Source organism: Athene cunicularia, unplaced genomic scaffold, assembly GCF_003259725.1.
Source record: "Athene cunicularia isolate RWA unplaced genomic scaffold, athCun1 BOjh376285_part1, whole genome shotgun sequence".
In the NCBI taxonomy this organism is placed as follows: domain Eukaryota; kingdom Metazoa; phylum Chordata; class Aves; order Strigiformes; family Strigidae; genus Athene; species Athene cunicularia.
In genome coordinates, this window is record NW_020799152.1 from 63,200 (window position 1) to 79,953 (window position 16,754).

The 16,754-nt window shown below is 44.5% G+C and overlaps 1 protein-coding gene across 2 annotated transcripts in view; it reads left to right on the forward strand.

Annotated features, from left to right (window-relative positions):
* Positions 1-673: 673 nt before the first annotated feature.
* R3HDM2 (R3H domain containing 2) overlaps positions 674-16,754 on the forward strand; it is a 60,597-nt gene continuing 44,516 nt past the window's right edge. The window contains exons 1-2 of one of the 2 annotated variants that reach the window (XM_026866938.1): positions 674-753; positions 3,725-3,998. The gene's annotated coding sequence lies outside the window, so the exon portion shown is untranslated. The remainder of the gene's footprint in view (positions 754-3,724; positions 3,999-16,754) is intronic. The other variant, XM_026866941.1, reaches the window with a different exon arrangement.

Consider the following 16,754-nt stretch of genomic DNA (forward strand, 5'->3'; position numbering starts at 1 on the left):
GTGTCGGCAGGGCGCGCCCGGAGGCGGTGTCCGACTCCCGCGCTGCCCCTCTCGGGGTCGGTGTCCGGCTGGTTCTCCGCCATCTCCGGGCGTTGCTGGCCGGCGGGGCTTGCGGGACTCGCCGCGGTGTCGGTGCGTGGAGGAGTTCGCAGCGGGACGCTTGCCTCGGCAAGTTGGCGGAGCACATGGTAGCTGGGTGCTCCCCTGCACCGTGCATCTGTGGCTGACCCGGATGCAAGGGGCATCCCTGTGCGATCCGAAATGTGCCTGAGCTTGCTGTGGCTGCCTTGTTTCCCAACCTTCTGCGTGCAGTGCAGCACTTGCTCCCCTTCCTCCATAGCCTCTCGCAACAGGTGGGAGAGGAGGCCTCGTGTCATCCATTCCTGTGTCTGGGAAGAGCACTAAGGTTTTCTGGTATCTTCACAGCGTCTTTGCTTTGAAACTTTCCTGGAAATATTTTTGACTTCTCGGACCCTGCCTTGTGTAAAAACAAGAGTAAAACTGCTGGAGAATTAGTTGTCTTCTGTCTTGGTTGGAGAGTATTCAGGAGGGATTTCAGAGAGTCTGAGCAGGCCGCTAATGGGGTATGTGTGAGGGTTGTCTTGCTACTTGTTACTCGGTGTTCTCTGCACTTTGACTCGTTTAAATCCTCACAGGACTTTCTGGGGTACCTGTAGATGTTTGGACTATCTGCCTGAGTGTCAGTTGCCCCTGACTCCTGCCAGTGCAATATTCTGGCAGCAAGTTTCACAGGTAAGTTGATGTTACTTAAATTCTTCCTCTATCAGACAATTTAAAACGGATCCGAGGTTGTCCTTCTGAGCGCCTTATACAGTGTGTAAATAGATGTAGCTGGTGGATTGTGACCTCTCTTCTCTCACTGTGTGAATCTTTTTTAATCCCTTCCCTTAGAATTTGATCTAGATTATCTCTTTCATCGATGACAGCTTTTTATGGTTTTCAGTCATTGGTCTTTCTGCCCTTTTTTATGTTTTGAGATGGGTAAGAAATCTGAGCACAGGCCTAGGCTGCTGCACTGGTCTCTGGTTTTATGAAGGGCTTGATGATGCGCTGTCTTTCACAAACTGCTTGTAGGAGGGTGTTTGCCTTTTAAAAGGCCACTGTAGATCTGGGGTGCAAAGACAGTGCCAGCTCTTTAAATGGTGGACAAGGCTCTGGGCACTTAACTGGCTCACTGAGGGTGGTGTGCAGACCCGGTGGTTTTCTGCTGTCTCTTTCATTATCGATTGTTGAGCAGCTATTCCAGCTCTGTTAGGCCACAGAGAATCTGAACTTGTTGGTAAAGTCATATTTGCCTCTGTTCTTTCTAGTGTCTGTACTTGCTTCTGCTACAGCAGTGTCCTTTTGACTTACTCCAACACACTCGTCCTGCACAGGGTTTGGTGTAAGATTCCTCTTATTTCATTCTGTCCCAGGATATGCCCTTTTCTGCCATGTCTTCACCTGTTTCCACCGCATCCTCAAGTTTGACTGTTCACTCTAGTGAGTGTGCTACATGTTGGTGAGCCTGGCTGACCTGTACTACAGTTACCTTATCTATCAAAAGCAATGAAGATCAGTGGTCAGGATATCAGGGCTGGCTGTACAGACCCATTCTAGATGTTGCCTTGAATTTTAGTTTGGACATAAGGTTTACGCTCTTGTTGTTTTCTGCCCTTCAGCAGTGCTACACACAGCCCCCTGGACTGTGAAGTGTTCCTTGTGAGGCAACTCCCTGCTCCTAATAATTAATAATAATTTTTTTTAAAGTGGGAAGGAGTGTCACCAGAATCCTTGCTGTTCATTCCTGAACTTGTGACTTCCAGTTAAAATGCCCCCACATTGGTTTCCAGTTTTTTATCTTGGGTAAAATGTGGCATGGATGATCATGCCACCTCCCTTGCATTTTTTTTGTCTGAGATCTGTCTGCGTTGGTTTCACATAGTGTCATTGTACCCAGACCCAGGTGTTAGATTTTTCAGAGGGGTGAATTGATTCCTATTCCTGGGAGCTGATTTACCAGCTTGCAGATACTACCAAGCACCCTACTCAGTGCATCTGTCTAATCTGAATGACCTGTTGCTTGTAGGTATCTTCTTAACATCGAGACTGATCAGCTCAGAAATGCATTAGCTTTTCTCCTGAGCTCCTTAAAGCTGAACTCAACTGCTTTAGTTCTGCCAGGTTTTTGTATACTTTTGTGAAGTTTCAGTGCTGACAAAAGATGTCTGGAAAAAGAAGGTGTATTTGTAGCCATATGTGCTGATAATACAGCTAGGTGTGCCTCAGTAGTGGGAGTGGTAAGGGAACTAGCTTCACTGCAAGTGACACTAAGCAAGCTTCTGGCAGAAGTGCCAAGCTTCCAACTTTCCAGGACAGGCTTTATTTTTCTTAAAGCTCAAGGATGCCACTGTCATTATGAGTACAAGGAAACTTTATTATGGCTTCTGCTGCTTTTGCAGCCTCTGTTCATGCAAAGTGATCCATTAGAATCTGAACCACTCGACGGTTCAGATGCAACATGATCTGGAAATGCAGAGCTGCCGTTAATCCTTCATGAGTTGTTCAGTAGGTGCAAACTACTGGCTGTCTTCAATTTTGGAGCAAAGTCAGATCTTAGAAAGTGTAAGGAACCCAAAGGGTTGGGGAACAGAGGTGCTGGAAAGAAAACTTGATCAAGGGAGATAACCTGCTTGGGGAGCTGGAAATAGTGCCAAGCTCTAGAGCCTGTTTATCACCAAACAAAGGGTAGACTGAAGAGTTATGTCCTAACAGTAGGGACTGTGGCAGGGGCAGGTGGGGGGACTCTTTGGTATGGTGTTGTGGCTGCTTCTTCAAGCCCCACGGAACATCAGAGCTGTGCTAAGGCTGGCTGGCGTTTCAAAGAACAGATACTCTAGGGGAGAGCACGCTGTAGGCCACAGATACCACTCATCATTGGTCTGCACAAGATTTTCCTTCCATCTGCATAGGGAGCAGTGAGAGTATCTTGTGGGACCTGGTTTGCTTGTCAGAAAGCAGGTGAACACATGCCTTTTTACAAATCAAAGCAGTGCCCTTCTTAATTCTAAATCTCTGTCTCAGTGCTCCTTTTCCTGCTGGCAGCATGCAGGGAAGTTCCACACGTGGCTGGACTTGGTTTGGCTTTCTGTCACTGGTACTTGTTGAGAATCTTGTTTCACCTCTTGCCTTGACCTGTTCTCCATCTCCCTTTAAGAACTGGGACCTTTTTCCCTGTGGTTACTTCAGATAGTTCTGATTCCTTATGCTCCATTATTTTTTACTTCTATCCTGTTTGCTACCTGTAGTCTATTAAGGCTGACTGATGTAACCTCTGTGTCCTTCTCCTTGAACTTGTGCTGGAAATTCTTCATTAAATCGTACAGGGTTGCTTTAATCTTCCTTCCTGATTAAATGGCAATTCAGTGGTTCACAGATGATTTGCTGAATTTTTTTTTTTTTTTGTGTAGGTGTTCTCCATTCACAGCTCTCTGTGTATTCAACTAGCTGTTAAACGTATGATGGTAAAGATTTCCCTCTGCTCATTCCTGTTTCTTTGTAATGCAAGGACAGGTTGTATCTGCATAGAAAACTTTGGAAACTTATTCCAGTGTGTGTGTGTGTATTTACAAATGAAAGGGTTGGTTTGGGGTTTTTTTTAATGGAACAAACTAGATGATGAGGAAAGACAGTAGACTGATTTTTTTCTTCTCTGTCCATCAAGATGGCAAAGTGTGGTGTTTGATGGCAGCTTCACTGGATAGTAAACCATTACCCCAGACTCCAGGGATTGCACAAGTGAGGATGGATCTCAACAGGTTGCTTGCAGTGATGATGCTTTGCTGGATAAAGCCACCTGGTCTTTGAGGAGCTGGATTAAGACTCCCAAATCAACTCCTGCCAGTTGTGGAGGAGAAACACCCCTCGGATATGGTCCATTCTCTTATCTCTTCCCTCTGCTCACGTGTGTGGACTGACTGGGGACTGGTGCCCTAGAGGTGAGTAGGATATGGAGTCAATTGACCCTTTAGTTACCAGGCATTGCTGTTTTTCTGAGTGGTTCCTGAGGGACAGTTTGAGCTGCCTGCATATAGCATGAACGAGATGAAACCCTGAGTGATTTAACAATACTGGACAGTGGTTCATAGCATTGTCCTTCTCTTTGGCTGAGTCATGGTAGCTTTGTTTGCTTAAACCATTCTAGGATCTAAATTGAGAGGTTATAGTCTGAGGTGTAGCTGCATGTCTCTCCATTCAGAAATATATAATGCTAGTTAGGCAAGTGCTGCTTTGAGCTGCAGCCATCTGACCTGTGAGGGTCAAGTCACTAGGCTGGTAGTCCATTCAGCAGAGTGGAACTAAAGGAACTAGTTAGTTTTCTCTCAGATTTCTTGTCAGCTGTCTTTGCTGGTTGTTGCTGTTTTGGTGACCTGATCTGTGGTCTCCCCTAGAAGAAGCAGATACTTGTAAATCTAGCTGTCCAGCTTGCCAGAACATAATGAATCTGTGGCCTCTTAGATCCTGTGAGTTGCAGTGTTAGAGTTTGTTAGATACCTGTGGATTGTCTCTTGCCGAGATGCCAGAGGAAGCTGTTCTATTCGTGTACCACTCATACGGTGATGCTTCTTGGGGTCCCAAACACAATCTCATTTACCCAGGCACCATGCTTGCATAAAACTAGCTCTGTTTTTCTGGTTCCAGCTTTACCTAGAGCCTTTCTCAGCAGCCTGCTGTATGATGTGCAGAACTGTGTGCTAGCTGACAGAGAAGTTAATCCCTTATAGGGGCAAATACAGTATTTCTTTCTCTGTCTAAACAGTTGCTTCTGGCTCCCTACAGACTTACTGCTAGGTGACTATTTTAGAAGTCGTTTTGCTGGGCTTAAGTTTTTGAGTTTTCCTTATGGTTAAGAGCATTGACAGGGTGTTTTGACTGCACTGCTCTGCATCACAACTAACTAGAAACGTGATGTAGCTGGTTTAAACATCATGGTGCTGCATATATTTTTTTGGCTTGTGTGAAAAGTGTGAGCTAAACCCAGCAAACAAGGTTTAGCGTGGTGTACTATATATGTCCAAAGCTGTACTGACTTGACTAATATCAGGTTTAATGCTATCCCTGGAGTTACATCATTGCATCTTTGCATTCCTTGTTCTAGTTAAGTAAAAGCTAAGGCCTGAGAGTAAGCTAACACCTTCCTAAGTAAGATGGATGTATAAGTAAGCAAGTCCCAGAGAACTTACCAAACTACATGTGGCTGCTATCTCTGTGACTGGAAAACTGTTGCATAAGGACCCAGGACTGCTATAGCCTGGCGTAGCTAGTGTTGGGAGAAGGGGTGGCAGCATTTCACAGAAACTGAAGAAATGTTTGTTGTTCTTGTCTGTCCCTGTTGTAGCTGTCACAGGTTGTCTGTAGCAGGCTTTAAAAAGGATTGGAGGGAATAGAGAGGCCTGGTCAACTGAATTAAAGGGGATGGAAACTGCTGTACTGAGGGCAAAGAATTGTCTGTGGGAGAAACAGACCCTCTTATTCAGTGCTGGCCTGTGGATCAGAGCAGTGGGGAAATGTGCATGTCAAATCCCTTCTTCCAGCTGTTCTACAGTACCTCTTGTTGTGCCTGTGATACCCTATCTTCTCATCAGAGCACAGATGCATCAAGTTCCCCTTATAGTAGTGATGCCATTTGTGTTGCTAAATTTAAGATTGTGTCAGTTCTGCTATTCTAAAACCCCATTTTCAAGGTGAAGGTTTAGAAATCGCACATTAGGGAAAAAAAAAAAAAAAAAAAAAAAAGCGTATTTGTCTGTAGGACTGGTCCCAGGCTTAGCTTCCTTTCAGTGCTTAAGTTCTTTTAGAATCACAGAATGGTTTGGGCTGCAAGGGACCTTTTTAAAGATCATCACATCCACCTGCCTGCCATGGGCAGGGGCATCTTTTGCTAGATCAGGTTGCTCAAAGCCCCATCCAACCTGCCTTTGAACACTTTCAGGGATGGGGCATCCACAGCTTCTCTGGACAACCTGTTCCAGTGTCTCACCACCCTCATCATAAAAGAATTTCTTATATCCAATCTAAATCTGCTTTCTATCTTTCAGTTTAAGACACTTGTCCTGTCACTACAGGCTGTGATAGAAAGTCTTTCTTCATCTTTCTTATAAGCCCCCTTTAAGTATCGAAAGGCCACAATAGGGTCTTCCCAGAGCCTTCTCCTCTCCAGGCTGAACTGCAACTCTCTCAGCCTTTCTTCGGGTGTTGTCTTCACCTCCACCACTCTACCCTGTACCCATTTACAATTATTTGTAAATGCGGTGTGTGAACCTAAGCTTTCTCTGATTGCAGTGGAGTCTGGATTTTTCCCACTGTCTTCCAGAATCCCAATCTATCTATTTTAACTTTTATTTCTTGTCTTCCTTCATATGGTAGATGCTGATGGATGAAGAAGAGAGTAAGTATATTGGAGAAATGATAACTATAAGTAACTGTGTCCTTGTATAGTGCCTACCTAGAATCAGGTGAAGGGACAGAGTTGTATGAAAACCGTGAAGAATGCGTGCAGATAGTCCCAGCACCGACATTTGCAAGTGTATATATGCATGTATGCAGTGTACTTAATCTCATTGTGCTGTTTAATAGTAAACTTCAACTAGATCAGTACTAATTTTAAGAACTTGATTGGTTGGTTGTTTGGTTTTTTTTTACGGAGAAGGTGGCTGCCAAAGAAGCTATACAGCAGATTAGGTATCAAAACTTTCAGAGTAGGTTTTGAGGCTGCCTTCCTCCTCCCTGCCCCCCCCCCCCAAGTCACTCCTCAAGTACAGCAGGTTTTGGGTCGCTCAACAAACTGCTGTTTTCTGAGTAATTCAAAGCAGGAAGACCGTTGTAATGGTGCAGTGAGAGGCAGGAAATGCAGCTTGGCACCTGAGTGCTGAAGACCTCTCAAAGGGCTATTATTTGGCTAAAGTCTTAGTAAAATGATCTTGCCAATATTCCGTGCCTCTGATACTTCCTCTGCATGCCTGTGCCAAGTTGTGTTTCTTGCCTTCATTTCTTCACAAACATACTTTTGTGGCCTGATCCAAAGACCCCTCAAGCAGAGATTGAAACCCACATCAATGTGACTTGATAGCTGTTGAAATTATGATGAACCCACTCACTACAGGGTCAGAAAACTTGTAACTTGTTCTTCAGCCCCTGAAGTAAATAAAAGGCAGAAAACGTTTGTGTCTTTGCTTGTTGACATAGCCCAGGTAGGGAAGTGTAATGTTGGGAGGAAATAAGCCCTGTGGGCCAAGTGAGTTTAACTTTTACCTTGGCCTGAATCTTTTTTTAATTACGTATTTTGGAAGTGCCCAGAGCTGCAGCTGTAGGTGACGGTGTATCTTAAAGACTTGAAGAGGTCAGAGAAATAAGTGGCAGTGCTGATTAACTCTGTTGGGTCTGTGACAAGGGAAGGCATTGCTTCAGCTGATGCTGCATTTGCATCTCACTAACTGAGGCTAAAGCATCAGCCTTAAATAGGTAGAATAGTTAGGTTTGGGTTTGGATGCTGCTTCCAGCTTATGTCAATACTAGTTTATAATAATAACAACCCACTGTCGTCCTGATTTCTTTCATCTGCGGATCTCAGTTCCTTAGGAACATCAGTTGCCCTGGGGGTTGATGACACTTCTGTACTGTTAAGGAGCTCATAGCATGGCATGGCAGTGGCTGGGCTTGAATAGAGCCCAGAATCATGACCTTGGATCGCCACCTCTGTCAGAATGAAGTTATCAAGGCTTCCTCTTTCTGGTCTTAATATGACTTGAAAGGCTGACTTTGCCTCTCTAGTGGCTTTTTTTACATGACTGTTGCTGGGTTTTAAAGTGTAAATTTCTGGAAGTTAATGCTAGAAAAATAAGTACTGCTCTGTTTAGAATTATTAGATTATTTGGTTGCTGTATGTTTGTGGTTTATTGCAGAGGTGCTAAAAGCCCTGGATATTTAAGTGCTTCATGTTTGGATGCTGTTTGTTTTGATGGACTTTGCAAATGGATGCATCACCTTGGCACCTCCAGCTTCTGGTGGCATGGTCTCCTCACTCCTGCTAGAGAACATTGCGCTGGGGAGAAGGCATGGTGGTGGAAAGAACTTAAAGCTCGTATAATTTGTGGGGTACTTTCCTCTTTTCAGTGGAATACAAAAAGAGTTGATGACCAGGTAGACTCTGTTTCCAGCAAGCAGCTGGGTTTATGTCAATGCATTCACCTTTAATTCTTGTTGATCCTTCCCAGCACTTCAAACAAGGTGAAAAAGGGTGTTTATAATGTCTCTTTTTTTGGTTTGGGTTTTGTTTTTTTTTTTAAACAAGCCTAAAGACTTGTTCTCTGGCTTATCTGTGGGATGATTTGGCTCTGAATTGGAGGTAATTAGCGCCACCTATTAACTTCCTCTAGCAAGAAATTTTGCTTTGTATCTCTGTCCATTAAGATACCCCAGCTCTGAAGACCAAGCATGGTGACTCTATGGAAAACCAGCCAGGAGACTTACTATTACCCCTATGTTCAGCAGTCATCAGGCACTCAAAATACATTTGACTTGCTTAATGTGTGAAAGTGCTGGCAAAAGAGATGCTGCTGTTCACCCAGTGTTGTGGAATGATGCTAGTTACAATGTCCCAAATGCTGTTGCTTTCCCCACCTGCTCTGACACCATTGCAGAGACCTGACCAAGTTCCTGAAGGGTCTTGTAATTTGGTTCATTGATGCTTAGATCCATCAATGATCTAGTGTATATCTTGTTTATTTTTATCTTCTGGATAACTGCTTTAGGTTCACTCAGAAATTAGCTGCCTGGCAACACGAAGGTGCAGATACCTAAATGAGCTGCATGCTTTTCAACTGGTTCCATAAATGTAGCCCAAGTACAGTGGCAACACAGATCTCTGGAGACTTTAGTGAGAGTTGAGACGGGTACTATCCAGTCTCCTCAAGCAGTAGAGAGAGTTTGCTTCCAATAAACTCTTGTGTCTGCTGCCCAACTGGCTTTGTTAAATCCAAGTTCAACACAAAAGCATAACAATCTATGTGTCTGTTCCCAGTGCAAGCTTCCCAACAGCTTGGTTTCAAGTGATAGGTTGAATTGATGACTCAGTGTAATGTCTTCCTTCTGAATCATGGCACAAGAACTTTACAGCTGGGACCTTCCTGCCTTCCGTTCCTTGTCTGTGAAAAGTAGGTGTGGAGCTGTCCAGACCTCTAGAAGAAATTGCCTTGGGGGTGGGGGAGGGAAGCTTTGAGATCCTTTAAAGAGAGGGGCTGTGTAAGCAGAGGATGCCTAATTGTGAGTCGGACTGTGTGTATGATAATGGAAACCAAAATTTACTCTTAACGGGTAACATCTTCAAAAGCATCCCAAACCCATTTTCAGCTGATGCTGAATTTGAATTTGGCATCTTGGCCTCTTTTGGAAACAAAGACCTTGGAGATCATCCTGCAGGTAACAGGTCCCTAACTGAATCTTCTTGGAAACCTTTTTGGAGTCCCGCTGACTGCCCTTATCAAGGAGGGCTCTTGTTAGTCTGGCCTAAATGCGAATGCTTTTGGAAAACTATAACCAAAGTGACTCCTCACAGTGAGCACTTGCACAGACCCTATTGCTGCCATAGATGCTACAGGATTATACCCATCACTTCATAAATCTTCTCACATAGATCCATTTGGAGAAATATAATATCAGGAAGTACAGGCAGAACGTGGAACAACGATGGATAAAATAAACAGGATGTAGCAATGCTGTGGTGAGGCCAGAACCCTGCCACAGGAGGCACATCCCTTCTAGATCTCTCTCTTACAGCTGCTGCTTTAGACATGTCTAAAAATACAGCCATCCCTGGAACTTGAATGGTGGCATCAGGTGGGTTTGGTGGGGAAAACAGAAATGAGGACAAAATGACTGTTAGCATTTGCCAAGCAGCTGTGTGGCAGTGGGTTAAGCTGAGTCTGCTCTGCTTTGTAGCTCAGAAGAGACTGGAAGCTCGAGGAGCAGAACCAAGTTCTGGCAACTCAGGCACTAGGTGGGCTCAGGACAGAAAGGTGGCTCCCTCACGAGAGTCAGTGGGGCAGCAAGAGGGCTTTTATTAAAGACTTCTCTCCTTCTCCCAGTGTCAGCACTTGAAGTTAAATGACTTCATATGGAGTGTGCATGTATGGGGAAAAAAAAAGTGAGTAGAGGGCATATACCCACTGTGTTACACAAAGTTAAATTTATGTGTGGGCAATCCAGAGAGAAGCCTGTTGCGTCACAGCAGCTTCTCCAGCCTGTGTGTTCTCTGTTCTGGAGCACAAGGCAAGTGCCTGTAGAGACCCAAAGAGCTTTGGTAGCCGAAGCTGCTTGGAGAGGCCATTGGAACACAGAAATGGAATGCGGCAAAGTTCAGGGAGGCCTTCCCTGTCACTGCCACAGACGGGGCTGATAATAAAGCTGGTTTGGTCCTACCCTCTTGTCCCATCCTATCCCTGCCTGTGACTGTATATTGAGGGATTTAGAAAGAGGGTTTGCAGCACTAATGTTTTCATCCTTTCTACCCCAGTGTGAGTAGGTGCATGTAATCCCTGTTTTACAGGTGGATGATTTGAAGACAGGGAGAAGAAATTATATAGCTGAGATAGCATCAAAAGGCAGAGCTGAGCTAGGGTAAGAACTCAGGAGTCCTGCACTTTCCTGGCTCACAGGCTGGTGCCCTTCTGTGAACAGGTAGAAGGGTTTATAACTCAGATGTGTGGTGCTGCTAAAGTCCTGATTCCACAGGACAAATTTTTTTATTTGCTGAGTTGCCTTCTCTATCAGTTAGTTTTGATAGGAGCTACTGGTTGTTCTGAGAAAAAGGCTGAGGGTGCCTGAATGAAGGAGTCATTCTGGAGGCCAGCAAAGATAAGAAATGTATTTTTTAAGTGATGTGACAGCAAGAGTATGGGAGCAAACAGTACAGTCTGTAAGAAAGCTCTATGTTTCTTGTGACTATTGGGCAGGAGGCAAACTGCAGTAACTGTATACCTTGAGGTTTTTACTGGAAGTATGATTAATCCATTCACACAATGAAGCGGTTTAATAAAACCGTGCATATATTTCTCTCTTTTTTTTTTTTTCATTTTTTTCTTCAGAGCTGAAGGTGACATTTGAAAGGATAGTGGGATGTAGTTGAGGACCAGAGTTAGTTTCCCTCCCCCTTCAAATATAGCACACTCTCCTCCATCTTTTTTTGAACCTTGTCTTGATTCCTGAGTCCTAGTAAACCCACCTGGAAGACAACAGGACCTACTTCCTGGATTGAAGCAAAGGTGAGGTGTGCGTCTGCAGAGATGTTTTTGTGTCTGAGTGTGAGCAGCAGCAAGAGGAAGGGGCTGATGATTCCCCGCCTATCTGTCAGTGCTGGGATTCCCCTGCATGTGTGTTGTCAGTGGGGCACATGCGAATTTATGATTTTGTATAAAGCCCAGTTTCATTATGTATTGGGAGCACAAGCTCTCTTTGTGTACCGCAGGCTGAGTCACTGCTGACTCCCAGTGAATTTTGGTGATGATTATTGAGTGTGGGCAGATGCAGCCTACTCTTTATAGCATCTCGCTTGTATTTTTTTTAATGAAGTTTTAAAATTTTTATATTGCTTTGACATCCTTTTCTTTGAGAAGCTAATTTCTCCTGAGCTGAGTTTAGACACGAGAGCCACTTTATTACAGAAGGTGTTTGCTGTATCTCAGAAACTGACCTCTTTTGGGAGGCTTTAGGCATACTATCTATTACGAAATAGGATTCTGTCCTGCTGCTTCCCCATGTTCAAACCAAAATAAACAGGTGCTGTGAGCCCCATCCTTGTGAGGGAGAGGAGAGAGCATGAACAGAAAAGAGAAAGAAGATCCGGAATGTGGTGGAAAGCAGAGGTGCTTGTGTTCTGCTTCCACAACTGGGTGGGGTTGCTCCAACCACAAATCTGCTTTCTCCCTTTTCAGCCCAAAAGCATAGGTGCTGTCCTTCCCCACATCTCCCCCAGATCAGTTTCAAACCAAGGCTGGGACTGCGATTATCTGGCTTGATTTAAACAGGGACATGGGGTTTACAGAGGCAGTGTACCTTGTTGTCACCAGCTGGATGTACGTGAAACCCTCTCTGTTGGGTGCATTTCAGACGTGGTCTTGCCAGAGCATAGCTCCCTGATACTGGCAAAGGGGTACTGGCAAAAATCTCAACTTTCACATATGTGTGATGTATGGACCTTAGTAGCTTAAGCAGTGAGGCTTTGCTGTGCTGGTACAGTGAAAGCAGTTCAGCCCTTTTGCCTGATGCTGTTTGTATTGGTGTAAGTGTTCTTGTCTGTTACAGCTGCTGCTTCTGGGAACAGGCTACTTGGATAATGAAACCTCTGGCCTGTAACTGACTCTGTGCTGAGGGTTGTACCAACATAATTATATGAATAAATGCTCTGTTTGGTGAGTGGCAGAACTGGTGAGCCTGGCTTCTTCACCATCAGTGTCTTGTGGCTGGATTCTGTGCTAAGGATTGATCTCATGATTCTGCCTTGCCACTAGTGGGAGCATTAACAGGCTCTTTTCTCTCTGGTCACTTATGGGAAGGCTCTTCTTGAGGTGTTAACTGTTCTGTCAGAGTACTCTCACAGTGACTGCTGTCTTGAAATGTTAGTTGGACAAGAGATGCACACGGATTAGGTCAGCACAATTGCATAGGCCCTGATTATTTTTTATGTACCATGCACACACTCCACCCCACACCCCCCCAAAAGGATCCTGGTAACAGCATGTCTCTATGTGATCAAGTCAACCTTGGCTGAGGAGCCTTCAATACAGGCATAGCATGTGTCCAGAGTTAAAAACTCCCAGAACTGAAACGTATAGCACTGTCGTGCCCTCTGCCTTGATAAGCCACAGTTGGTTTCTTAAGCCTACTCTCTATGATAATTTTAAGTTTGTATCCAGTGGACTAGTAAAATACAGAGTGATTTTTGGAGAGGAAGCATCTTTGTGACAACTTGTTCAGCAGTAGTGTTGCTGGGTATTGTAGAAAGAGGCCCTTGAGTAATATTGGTGGCTAAAAGTAATCCAGGAAAATTCTCCATTGGGGGTGCAGGAGCTGGACTGGGAGAACTTGCTACCTGCTGTGACCTCAAGCAAGCAATACTCTAATCAGGGGCTGGGACATAAATGGCTTTTTAACATGTGGAAGTCCATTCATTGTTCATGGGATTGACTTCAGATGTCAGTTATGAGCTTTTCAATATTTTAAATGTACAAAACTTTGAAATTAGAAATTCTGAGGCTGTTGGGAGATTTATTATTTTCATAACTGCAATTCTGATGATGTATATAAAATTACTAGGTCCCAAGGCAGTGTTTGGACTACTTTCATTACACCTTCCTTTAGTACTATAAAGTAACATTACATGCTTTCCAGAAATGGTAACTGGCTGTAAGACAACATCACCCACCCTGGATAACTTCAGGGCCACTCAGTGCCAGGCTTGCAAGTTCTGTTTACTCAACAGTGTCCAGTAACAGACACCAGCTGGTGTGTGTGACCTCTGCTTGTAGAACGTGTAAATAGGACTGTGAAAGCCTCAACTTTGAGGCAAGGGAGGGAAAATCCTAAAATTAGACCTAATGTGGCAGTTGTGGGTTGGCTTTGTAAATACAGTGCATGTTCTGCAGTGACACGGGCTCTTCCTGGCTGCCTGCAGCTGAAGGAGGCAGGAAGTTTTGCAGGATGCCCAGTGCTCGTTCCTCCTCTCAACTTCCTCAGGTGGGAGCCTCCTCACAGAGAAGCTGGTCGATTGAAGCATGGGCTTTTCAGCTATAGCACAAGTTTGTGTTTCTATTTCCTCTCCCTTTAAAGCCTCTTTTCAGCATCTTCGGAGCAGCAGTTCGCATTTCAGGTCGCATGTGATCATGTAGTTAATTTTACCTTAGTAGTTGAATGAGGTAGGAGGACCCCATGAAAACTCAGGAAGGCAACATACTCAGTTTCAGGCAAGATTTCCATTAAAATTGCCCTTCAGAGAAGCAGACAGATGTTGCCTTGCAGTGCTCCAGTGATTAAGACTGAGTAACACAGTTTTGTTCACCTTTGTTCAAATTTATGGCAAAATACATTTTGGGAGATCATTGCTGAAACGAAAGGAGCCACTTGTTTATGACTTTCTCTTTACAACTGAGGTTCCTTGCAAGCAGGCATCAGGACTGTGTATTGAACTTCCTCTGTGTGGTCTTTTACTTTCTTTTTTTTTTCTTTGCTTTTATTCTCTTTTTGTTTTATATTGGGGGGGATGCCCCAAAATATTTATGAAAAGCTGCTTCTGTGTACAGATTTATTTGGTTTTGAATTAACTGTACACGATAGTATTTTTTTTTTCTCATCAAAAAATTACTCTGTATTTTCTTATTAATGGGATATTCCTGTCTTACAAGTACTTGGGAAACTGATATCATACTTCTTCACAAGGAAGCAGGGAGAGATTGGTGCCTTTCTGGTGTGGTTGTTGGGTTTTTTTAAACTGTGAGGGGGGGGAAAAAAGCAGCCATCTACCAAAAGTATTTTTCACAGGTTCTTCAAAACCTAGAGAGACCATCCTTTTCTTTAGAGCAGCCCAGTGGCCAACTGGGGTAGGCTGTATCTTCATAAGTAATAGTAAATGTGAAATGTATTAGGCGCTACAGCTAAAAGGAGGAACCCTTGGAATCTGAACCCTTGGAACTGATAATACCCTTTGTAACCTTACTTCTGCTGTATTGCAGACTTGTTCAGAATATTTTTGGTTACCACCAAGTTTTTGTTTTGTGTTGTTTTGGTTTATTTAACATGCAGTTTTGAATGCGGGAAGGGCAATGCAATCTAGAGAGAACAGTTTTCTGAGCTCTTTGTGCTTGTTGCTTAACAGGGTGGTGATGTTTCTATAGTATATTTATTTTTTTTTTTGTGTATTACATAATCTTGTTGGATATAAATGTTGGGACAGTTGGCCAGCAACTGATGTTACAAATGATGAGTGCAAGTCTTTGAATTTAAGGTAGCTGGATTTAGAAGAGAACAGCTGAATAGAGAAAAAGGCTCTAACTTTCCTATTAGAAACAGTCGGCACTCATTTCACCTTCACTCCCCCCCCCAGTAGAAAGCAGATTGTACCAAATAAGTTCTCAAAACGTGGCCTCCATTTTCTGAGCTTTATGTGTGCTCCCCACCTGAGCGGGACGCAGAGGTCACAGGGTTTCCTGTCCCTGGTCACCAGGCAGCTGGTGCCCCAACTGCTGCAGAGTCGCTGCTGCATTCGCAGGGAGGGTGGGCAGGTCTGCGCTCCCTCTACGTTCTCCCACCCATGTGCTTCCTGCAGGCTCTTCAGCGTGGAGGCTCTTTCTCTTTTTTTGGGTGTATGCCTTGCTGCAGGGCTCTGATCCAGAAGGGATAGCCCTGGTTGCTGTTGCCATGTTAATAATAATAATAATAATAATAGTAAGTTTAGATTCCCAATTTAAAGGGTAAGCAAATAAATATCTGCTGGGATCAACATGTAGAGCTAGGTTGCTGCAGCATCCATGAGCTGCCTGGTTTGTTGACAGCCATGCTTTAGTTCATGCCACCTCTCTCTGCTTTTCTCTCCTTCCCCTCCATTCTGGCATCGGCACATGTTCTATTTTTAAACCGTGCTGTGCTCTGTATTGCGGCATTTCTCTTCCTGAATTATTTATCAGTGTTTGGAGCTGAATGGAGTGTGCTACACTTTTTCCACCGCTCATTACTGCCCACGTGTCTGTCTTGAGCCATTGACAGATTTGGTTCATGTCAAATCACGCTAGCCTCAGCTTGGAGAGGGTTTGGAGGGGATGAGGGGGCTTGGTCACAGCCTGTGCCAGTGCAAGATCATTCAGATCTGTGTGTTTGATACGCTCCATGCTGGGGCAGACAGGGAGGGGATGGTTGCCATGATAACACATCCTCAGATGAGCCATATTTGAATGGGAGGTCCCTTTTTTAAAAAGAAAATAAAGTAAAAATTCTTTTCTACTGCCTGGAGACTGGCTTCAGCCTAGGAAGGAGATGCCTCTATGCACGTGTGTGTGCTCGCACGTGCAGAGGAGAAGACCGCATCAGAGACTGTGGGCATGGCTGAGGTTGGCTCAGAGCTCCTTGGGGGGGGGTGTTTAATTTTCACTTAATAGAAAATGTTATTTTCTGTTACATTCAAAACTCAAGTCTGTTCTACCCTGCCACATCTAGTGCAGGCACCCTTATCCATCGGAGATGGCAGCACAGCCTTTAAAGGTGTGGGTGGGCAAGATGTTTCATCTCTGAAGGATTTTTCCATTTACTCACTAAACTTAATTTGCCCTTCTTCCTTGAGTGTCTATCAGCGTTTATTTTTTCTCCTGCTATCCCTTTCTTTATTTTTCCCCTCTTCTCCTGGCTGTTGCCTTTATTTTGTCCCTCTGAGCTGATGGATTTAGCTACTCTGCATCCCTGTTGTTTCTGGACTTTCTTCCTATTGGAGCTGGGGAGACTGCTGTCCTTTCAGTCAGACAGGAGGTGGGAGAGGTCTGGCTGGAGGAAAGAGCAGCCCTGTGGCTTTCCTGCTAGGGGACGTGTCAGGGAGAGTAGAGGTGGCAGTTCTGCCTGCCTCCCTTCCCTTGCAGAGCCAGTCCAGAAACATCTGCAACTAGAAAATTCACTCAATGCCATGTTCAGCTCCCACACTGGGAATGTCTTGCTGGCATGGA